This window comes from Gobius niger (assembly GCF_951799975.1).
Source record: "Gobius niger genome assembly, chromosome: 4".
Lineage (NCBI taxonomy): Eukaryota > Metazoa > Chordata > Actinopteri > Gobiiformes > Gobiidae > Gobius > Gobius niger.
In genome coordinates this window covers 36,552,359-36,562,547 of record NC_136855.1, presented here as the reverse complement: position 1 = coordinate 36,562,547, position 10,189 = coordinate 36,552,359, and the positions used below count along the sequence as shown (strand labels likewise).

The window sequence follows — 10,189 nt, the reverse complement described above, 5'->3', positions numbered from 1 at the left end:
CCCATTTCCAGATCGATATTCGGGATTTTTCTACCGAGGGCCAGGATAGAGAATGAGCCAAATTGTTCTTCTTTTTTTTTGTTAGTTATTCAGAGGCATGTCTTGAAAAGTCCGAATCTATGAACGATGGCCTTGGAGGAAGGAGGCCTTGGGCTGAACAGCACACTTGTGAATCGATGAAGTGGATTCTCTGCAACTATCATTGTCCGACAACTGGGGCATCATATTTTCATTAGTGAATTCACAAATTACTTCTGTGGTGATGTAAACTGTACGTGGGGCTGTTGCACATATTTGGGTAATTTCTTTTTTTTACGATCAGATCTACTGATGCTGCTGCTTGTCAGATTAAAAAGAAGCATTTAACCACATATCAGCAACTAATCGCATAACCAAGGTCATAAACAATTCTCATTCAGACTCAGAGCATCAGACATGTGGTACACGACAAAGCAAATGTTTTCCCTATAAACAGCAGACAAACGGCTACATGACGGCATTTAAACAGCAGACTGTTTCTTTTAAAAGCTAACTGCGCTGTACACAGGCAGAACCGTGGAGTAAACAGTAAGTTAAACCACTCACCCAGTGGCTTGGAGTCATCTCTCATCATTACGTCTGTTTAGCCGCTTTGAAACTCCACAAAATCACAGCAGCTTCCCCACTTCATCTCGTGTCACCAACGAAAAGTCCAAAAAAAGAAGAATACCTCTAATTATCCACCGCTCTTTGCTAGTTTCTCCAGTGTTTTGAGAAGCCGGCCGCGCGCGAGTGAATGTGACCAGTGAGGAGCCTCTAAGCATCTTATCTTTCAGAACTGCTTTTACCTTATGAACCTTCACGGCCCCTTCGCTCCTCCGCCAGGAGTCTCCTAGTTGTTATTAAGTCAACAAAAAGACTCATGGCGAGGCGTCATTCCAGCATTGCGGCCCTCGCCTCTGGAATGATCTGAGGAGCTCAGGGCTGCAGAGAGCGTTCATGTAAAAAAAAGTGGAAAAAGAGTGGTGCACACTGAATGGGTGCTGCTGCCGGATGCTCTCTCATCGAATGCAATTTCTCCATCTGTGAGATCAATAAAGTATCATCTTATCTTATCTTATCTTATCTTTTTAAGAGCAGGCTCAAGACCCACCTTTTTAGCTTAGCTTTTAACTGACTAATCTATTTATTTAATCCTAATATATCAAATATATATATGGGAGGGTGTGCCAGGCGTATTGTTTTAAATGTTGTAATCTGTAAAGCACTTTGTGATACCTTTCGGTATGAAAAGCGCTTTATAAATAAAGTTTGATTGATTGATTGAAGCAGAACTGATGCTCCGGGACTTGTCTCAAACCAACTCCAATATATGTGTATGTGCTGGGATCATGCGTGACTTCCATCTACTGGTCACTGTCATGTTTGTGTGTGTTCTTATGTGCGGTAGCTCTGGGCTAAAAAAAAAAAAAGTCAGTTTTCTGTTCTTTGTGGATAAACAACGTGATCAGATGCATAAAACTACGATGATTATACATGATGATTAACCCCTTAACGCCCACCTTAACTGAGCACATTTTCTCCGGTTCGACTGCGCCCAATCTAAAAGCTTCTTGAAAAAAGCATCAAAGGCGCGACAAAAATGATACATAAAGGAGCATGAAAACGTTAAAACAGGGCAAAAATGAAAAAGTGTCTGTGTGTAGCGGGCCAAACACATCGATGTCAAGCATGAAATACATATAACTGCAAATAATGAAAGTTACTTTATTTTATTTTTTGGTATACATTTGCATTTGAGTCTATCTATGCAAATAACATGCTACATTAAAACAAATGCTAACTATGGCAAAATCGTAGTTTTAGTTGAACAAAATCAACTATTGTAGTAATATAGTGCAAAATGTAAAAAGCAACAACACTTGTCTACAGGACCTATAGTGGCTTTACCTCATTCATTTGTTAACTCAAAGAAAATGCCACATTAGAAAATTATGAAACCATTTTAAAAGACCTTTGTTGATGTCAACAACCTTTGCAATAAAAGTTGGAAAAATGGGAAAGATGATGCTACAACGCTCTGTGATTGATAAACACCAAGACACCACAACTGTGTTTCTTTAAATTTGTGAAAGGAGTGAAACAGCGCCCCCAATTCTTGCCTTGCAGTCACGTGACACATCAATTTCCGGTTATTTAAGTGGTGGTCAGGTTAACAAAAATGGCCGCTGATGAGCGAAGAAAGTGCAACTCTTCCTCCGAGTATGTCCGTGCGTTAGATTGTAAAGCACGAGCTCGATACATCGAAAAAGTCAAATTGTGTGATGGTATAGATCCTAATGCGTTATCCAAGAATGATTTGACTTACGAGTTGGCAAAATACCCGCCAGTTCAGTTCCCCGATATCTCAAACTATCTGGTGTTACAAACAAGCTTTTGCACTGCTAAACAAATGAAGGCTTGGAAAAGCATGGATGCCTACAACTTTTTCGTCTGTGGATGGGTTAAGGAAGTCGGAGTTAAGGTCCTGAAAGACAAATCCTGCATCGTAAAGAGCCGTGTAAGTAACGATTAGTGTATGAACTTGTACTTGCTACTTGTGTCCGTGTCAACAAAACGATGCTCCAACATGTTTCTGCTGTGTTCTTTTCAGGTCAAACATTCGCAGTGTTCATCTAAAACGCCAACTCATACCTGGTTGTTGATAAAAGAAGATGGGGATGTAATAACTGCGCATTGTGACTGCATGGCAGGGTAAATAAATTATCCTTCGACGTTAAAGCGTTTGCTAGTGACGGTGTATGCTAGTCAGATTAGGCTAATCAGATCTCAATTCGTGCTTTAATTACGTGTTTGCCTGTTTGTACTAAGCGCATGAAGATAGCAAATTGAATGTAATGTTTTCGTGGCAGTTTGTTTTGATTCTAATGCTTTTGCGCTTTGTGTAACTTCCCTTTTAAATAGCTTAGCCGAGTCGTGTTCACATGTTGGCGCAGTTCTGTACGCCTTGGAGACCGGGGTTAGGATGCGCGAATCTGTGGCCTGTACTGATGAGAAGAGCAAGTGGTTGATGCCAACTCATGTCGATAAAGTAAGTCGTTTCTATGTCAATATGTTTTTATTATAGGGTATACATTCTCTCGTTTTGTCTGTAGCCATTGTGCGGTGATACTCTTGTGTACATTTGGAGGTTTTCGTGCTAGAGCACAACATTTAGCTCTCTAATGTGAAGCCGCCGGAGCCACTAAACTAAACTGCGGCTGATATCGACTTCGACACGGGTCTAGTCTTTCTCAGCCAACCGCTAAATCCTCACGCTACGATTTGTTGGTGTTTTGTTATTACAAACCACCATGATTGGCACAGGCTGTCTCACAAGGGCTGTGTTGATATTAGCTTGCTGGCTATAGCGATCTGACTGTCGTGCGTAATGCATACAATGACACCAGTCAAAAGGAGAGCATGTATAACATATTATATGGCCTTCTCGATCAGAATCATGTTTAGTTTAGTCAGACGAGCAACATAGTCGACGTGAAACCCGGACAATATTATGGTCCGTACAGAAACGACTTCCTGTTGGCGAAAATAAATCAAGCAAATGTGATGATAAAATCACGCTCCAAGCCTGTGCATTCAGGTATAATTTTTCCTTGTGTGCATCAGATTGGAAATTTAAAAAAACAACACAATTTTGGGTGATTGAATATATCCTGAAATGAAAAATGCTAACAGCAGCAGACTAATTTTTTTATTTTTTATTTTCATATTGTTTGAACAATGATATACTGATTCTTTCCCTATGAGACCTTGCTAGAAGAGAAATAGTGAAAAAGATGGGGTGTTTTTTGTCTTATTCATGTAATACCTATTTTTCTATCTGTAGATCCCTGTTGCCCCTGTATCAAGGATTGATTTCGCTTCAGCGAGAGCAAAAAAGCAACGATTGGATGATGCCATCTCCTGCTCTACAACAGAACCCAAAAAGAAGCCTGCCAAATCATGTCCACCTGTGGCTAAAGGCTCTGAGACGTACAAGAAGTTCTTTGAGGAACTTAGCCAGAACTGCCCCAAAAGTGCTGCACTCATTACAAATGAGTCCTTCTATAAAAACTTCATCCCCAAGTCAGCTACTACCATGCTCCCTAAGTCAATCATGGACTGTCGTACTGAGGATACAGTGTCATTATCCGATGGTTACATGGACGAGTTGTGCAAGACCTTCACGCTGCCAGCACTTACAGCCTCACACATAAGCGCAGTTGAGAGAGAGACCCGAAAACAGGCAGGCTCAAGGATTTGGTTCCGACAAAGGGCTGGTCGCATCACAGCGTCCAAACTGAAGCAAGCCCTCCACACTACAGCTGATAAGCCAGCCAAGAGTCTTATCAAGGCTATATGCTATCCGGAGTCGAACAGATTTTCATCATTAGCTACCAGGTATGATTTTCATGTGAACTCAAGCTCTAGGAATATTTCAGGCATGCAGGCTGACAATTTGGTCCATATCTGCTTCTTTATCCCACCCCCTCTGCTCATGTTTGATTATAATAAACTATCTTTGCATATTCATATTTTGGGGGTTTGTGCACTTGACAAGCCTTAAAAGGAAGGCGCTTAATGGGATACATTTCAGTAAAAAGAAATACATAAACTACAGTTGTATTTATTTCCTAAAAATGAATCAAAAATGTTTTCATTCATAGGTATGGGTGCCAGCATGAAGCACAGGCAAGGCGGGAGTATGAGAAGGCGATGGCAGAGTTGCATGATGGGTTCTCCATTGCAGAGAGTGGATTGCACCTGAATGCCAAATGGCCATACATGGGAGCATCCCCTGATGGAATAGTGAATTGTGAATGCCACGGGACTGGAGTTTGTGAAATTAAGGTACAGTGCATGACACATTCATTATAGACCATGTTGGGTAGTAACTGAAAACTTGTATTTAGAATACAAATTTTAAGTTTCTGTGTTTAGGTACAGTTACTCTGTCATTTTAGGGTATTTGGAATACAGTTACTTTCCAAAAAACACAGGGATACATTTCATTACTCAATCCTAAAATAAGCTTCATATCGCATAAAGTAAGGGATAAAATCGACCAAGGAAATGTTGAGCTCCGTACCATTCCCTGTACCAGCGTCACTTATTGACAACCTGCACTAGGACTGTAAACTTTGCACCTCGATATTCTACTTTTTATAGCCTGTTCTAATTTTCATTCTACTTTTTATTTATTCTTATTTCCTTATTGTTATAATTCTGCCCCTTAATACTTTTTTTTACTTTTACTCATTGTACATAAGATACCTCTTTTTTTTCTTTTACGATTTAACTGTAGTAAACACATTTCCTGTCTATTTTGCACACCCTGAGTGATCTTATTGATGCCAAAAATAACAAGTGAATTTCTCTATTGTGAGATCAATAAAGGATCATCTTATCTTATGTGGCATAACACTATAGTACACTTATACATGCATATAATGCATATCAATACATGTTTTTTCATCATACACTGCATTTATCCTTAAATATACTGTAAATCAACGTGACTGTATTCAGAATACAGTACCCTGATTGTACAAAATAACGGAATACGTTACAAAACAATGTTTTAAACCAAGTATTTATATTTAACTAAATACAATTTCAAAGTATTCTCAACACTGATTAGACCACCACCTAGTGGTTCTTAAGGGGTTGCCATGAATCTACTAATGCAATGGACAGGGTATATTGTTTTCTCTTTTTGTATTTCAGTGTCCACATTGTTATCAAGACAAGGAGAACCTCTCAGACTGTGCAGGGCAGAAGGGATTTTGTTTGGTGAGAGAAGGAGACGCCGTGAAGCTTGATCGAACACATGCCTACTATTATCAAGTCCAGGCACAGCTGTTTATTTTAGATGCCGACTATTGTGACTTCATTGTATGGAACCAGAAGGATTTTGTTGTGGAAAGGATTGTTCCAGATTTGGCTTTTTGGGGCAATGTTGTTCCTAGGGCTGAGCTTTTTTTTCGTAAGTGCCTACTCCCAGAAATTCTGGGCAAAAGGTTCACAAGGCAAGTCACAGGATCATTGCTATCACAAAACAGATCCCCTCTAGAATGTATAGACAGGCGTTTAGGACAGCAACTTTCTTAATTCTAAATACCTCTTCTTAAAGAATATCCCAGATATAGTTGGTGCCACATTGAGATGTAAAACAGCTTTTGTAATTCATACTTTTTATTTGATTACATTACATTCTACAAGTTTGGTTCTTCCTTGTATCATCATTTTGCATGACCCAGATGCATGTAAAGGTTATAAATTGCACTGATGTGAAACCTTGCATTCAGAAAACATATGTATGTACAAAAAGGAAATTTAATGAAACATTAAAGTCATATAATTGAAATGCTTTGATTTGTTGGGACATTTTTTTACCAATACCAGTAATGATCTATCTCCAAGCAATAGGATCCTACTCCCTATACCATTATACTGTTAATAACACAAGCCCAAAATTCAATACTGAAAATCTATTTGCATTCCTACTAACGTGCAGTTTTTTTTAAAAAATATATTTTTGTTTCATTAACCTGTTAGGCTAGTATTTACTTATATTTACACTCTCTCACCCTTGAAAGGCAATAAATGGCCCTGGTATTTATTAGATCATTCATGGTATGTAACATATCGAACATATTACATTCATATGCTTTGACTTTTATAATATTTCATTCACTTGGCACTACACTCTCAGATAAATTTGTAAGTGCACAGCAAACAACCCCTATTTTATCTATCACTGCAACGCCATCATCTCCCTCAACTGCCATGTGTTCTAACATCATAGCCCTACTCTGCAGTATCTGGTACTTTCGCCGGACAAGTCCAATGACCCTCTCCACATGGATCCTAACGCTGGCTATTTTACGTGTTTCCTCTACATCACATGATGACAACTGAGATTTCCCTTTAGTGAATGCAGGGATCTTCAAAGCTGCAGAGTAAAAGCCCACACTGTCGGCAATGGTAAACCCACGGTCTGCAAGCACAATGTCCCCTGGTAATAAGTGGTCAAGAAAACCACTTTCCTCAGTGATTTTCTTATCACTAGCTCTGCCTCCCCACGCTTTAGATATAAATGAGACATGTCCTTGCGGTGTAATCCCAATCAAAAATTTGACTGTATTATGGTGTTTATAATTCGACCATGTCTGTGCTCTTGCTAGTAAATTTGAAGGCCTTTCGATAAAGACCTCAAAACAGTCTATGATGACCGCCACCTTTGATCCAAAAGCCTGTCGGAACTCCATGGGCATAGTAGCTTTCAGTGCTTCTCTTTCGGGCCACTCGATCAAAAAATTAAGTCTCCTGTGTAACACAGACAGCACTTTACGAAAAATCCTGCAAGCCGTAGATTCAGATACTTCAAATCTGTAAGCAAGGTCTTTAAGGGGTAGATTCAGTCTTAACCTCATTAGAACCAACATCAGCTGCTTGAACTTGTCCAGGGAAGACAATGCAGTGGTACTTATGTAAGGTTCACAGAGAGATAGCACCTGCATAAGAACTAGAAAGTTAGGTAGTCCTGTGTAAAACTTTGTCTTGTCATTACTTTTCTCGAATGACTCTTTACTGATAGCTGTGTCTAGTGCCTTTGATCGGAGTTCATAAAGTTCACAGTTCAGTCTCTTTAACTCCTCTTCCATGCTCACAATATTATCACCTGTCAAATCTGTCTGGCATGCAACACCGGGGCAAACGTCCTGCGCTGCATTGGTCTCTACATCCTCCGGAATATTTGGAGTCTGATTTTCTGATGTGTCAACTCTCATGAGTTTGTGGAACTCTACCAGGGCCTCAGCACATTCTGAGCGTTTCCTCTTATCGTCTCGAGAGTGAGTTCGCTCATCTCGCCCTACGGTCGCTGCAGTCGGCTGTTTCACTTTCTCGTGGCCAAGTTTCCTTGTAGGAGCCCAGTCTATGTCGCTCTCATCATACAGATTGCCTGGACGGCCTGTTGAGAACATTATTACAGGGGTTAAAATCGTGCTGTTTTGAACGGCTTCTAGCAACAACAACCGCCATCTTGGACGAGTAAACAGACAGCTAGCTACGTGTGGTTTAAAAAGCGTTAAATATTTAAATATTTTAATGTATCGTCACATCACTGTTTATAACAATGAAAGGCTCCCTATATAAATTAACGCCAAAGTGATTTACTAACCGTTAACAAAGTGATCGCCACAAACTCTGGCATTCTTTGACTCCGCTCCCTTCGAAGTCAAAGAAATGTTAGCGAGCCACTTTTCTCTGCGTCTTTTCGTGAAATCCTTAGTGCGAGGCCCTTTATTAATCTCGTCACGAGGAACCCTGAAGTATCCTTTATCGGTTTCGCGATTTGACCGGTTAGAACAACCTAAAACACAACACGCAAAAGGCATATTCGAGCTACGTTCGCTAAACACGCTGCTGAAGAACTAGCTCGGCTGACCACCACTTCGTGATACGCATAAGTAATGAGGCGGACGTGACGTCAATTGCAAGTAAAGAATTGGACAGTGGTGGCCAAACAGTGTACTGCATCCATATTTACCACCATTGAGAATGAATGGGAGAGAGCCTTGCCTTGCTTTGGGGGCCCCACTTTAGGCACCCATGCGCTAAAACAACAAAAGAGTGATAAAAAAGCAAAAAAAAAAAAACATGACAAAAATTTGACAAAAAAATGCAGTGATAATGTGAGGGAAAATCTGTTTGTATGTCTTTAAAAGGAGGCGTTACACTGGCCTATACGCTGTAAGCTCCAGTCAAGAAGCTTTTAGATTTTGGTAAAGCTGAACTGAAGAAAATGTGCTCAGTTAAAGGAACAGGCCACGCAAAATGACCAAAGATGTTGTTAGCATTTGGCCTATCCCAATGTATTCCTATAGCTCCAAACAGGGGTGAAGTTGGAAGCTATCACGCTCTTCCACGGGCACGCACAAAGACCAGACGGGTACGCATCAACTCGTCTAAGCTCAGGTAAGAACATATCTCAGTATGGAAAAACAGTGGCCTGTTCCTTTAAGGCGGGGGGTTAAGAGATTAATGACATTAGACAACTAGTTAAGATATAAAACTTCAAAATTATGACAAAGAAAATTTCTTCTTTCTCAAAAAACGACAGGAAGGGCTTAGCTCACCTGGCTCACTGAGACCTGCAGTCGTCCCTGCTTCTATGCACACTCCTTATCCATGCACTCTGCTGCTCTGTCGAAGTAAAGCTGTTGTGGAAGTCTAACCCAAACGGATTTGCCGCACAAAGATGTTAATGATATTGTTGGCTCAAAATCCTACTTTTCTAAATTATTGACTGGTTATTACGTCATTGACTTGATAATGCCCAGAACTATTGCATTATTGGCAGGCCATTTCCCATTGCATTATGGGTCGCTACATAACCGCAGACTAATTTGGAATATAGCCCATAAAAAATGTTGTTTTACTCAGCAAAAACGTGTTTGGCACAATGTTTTAGGAGAAGAGCAAAGTAATTTGAAATTTCCTTGCACATGGCAGTCTGCGAGGTGCAAAGGCTGCAGAGCTGGTCCCACGACTGTACACCGCAGTGGTCACCCATTACATCTGCCCGAGGGCTGAATATTTTCTTGACAGACACTATGAGAGCAAGCAGCTCCTGTCCAATGAGACAAAATAATGTACAATACTGGTTTACAAATCAATTTCCTACTTAGGCTTTGCTTCAATTGAATAAATATAACAGATTATGAACAAACTGGAACATTTTCAACATCATTTATGACCAAAGGCAGAGAACAAACTGCTTTTCATGAAATAAAGATGTTATGCAAAATTTAGTATATATTTTCTCTTTTATAAATTATCCGGTGAACGCGCCCAGAGCACAGCGAGTGTGTCATCACTAACCACTGGACTGAAGGTCAGGCTGCAGACGGCTCAGGAAACAACGCGTCCAGAGTGCAGCCTCTCCGAAACACACATGCACTCAACATGGATTTAGTTCATGGTTCTCCTGAAGATGACCCGGGGTCTCATTTATAAAACTGTGTGTGAGACTATGCGTACAGAATTTTGCATTACTTTCCTAGGCACTTTCAAAGTCAAAGTATTTCTCTGATTAATAAAACCCACAGCTGATCTCTCTGAATCTCTTCCTATAATCTTCCTAAAAAAGGCTTCCCCTCGCTGC

At 40.2% G+C, this 10,189-nt stretch overlaps 1 long non-coding RNA gene across 1 annotated transcript; it reads left to right on the top strand.

The window, feature by feature from the left end:
- Window positions 1-2,289: 2,289 nt before the first annotated feature.
- On the top strand, window positions 2,290-3,347 carry LOC306962131. Its single transcript, XR_013792809.1, has 3 exons — window positions 2,290-2,733; window positions 2,944-3,070; window positions 3,107-3,347. It is a non-coding gene; the product is annotated as an uncharacterized lncRNA (long non-coding RNA).
- The last annotated feature ends 6,842 nt before the right edge of the window (window positions 3,348-10,189 follow it).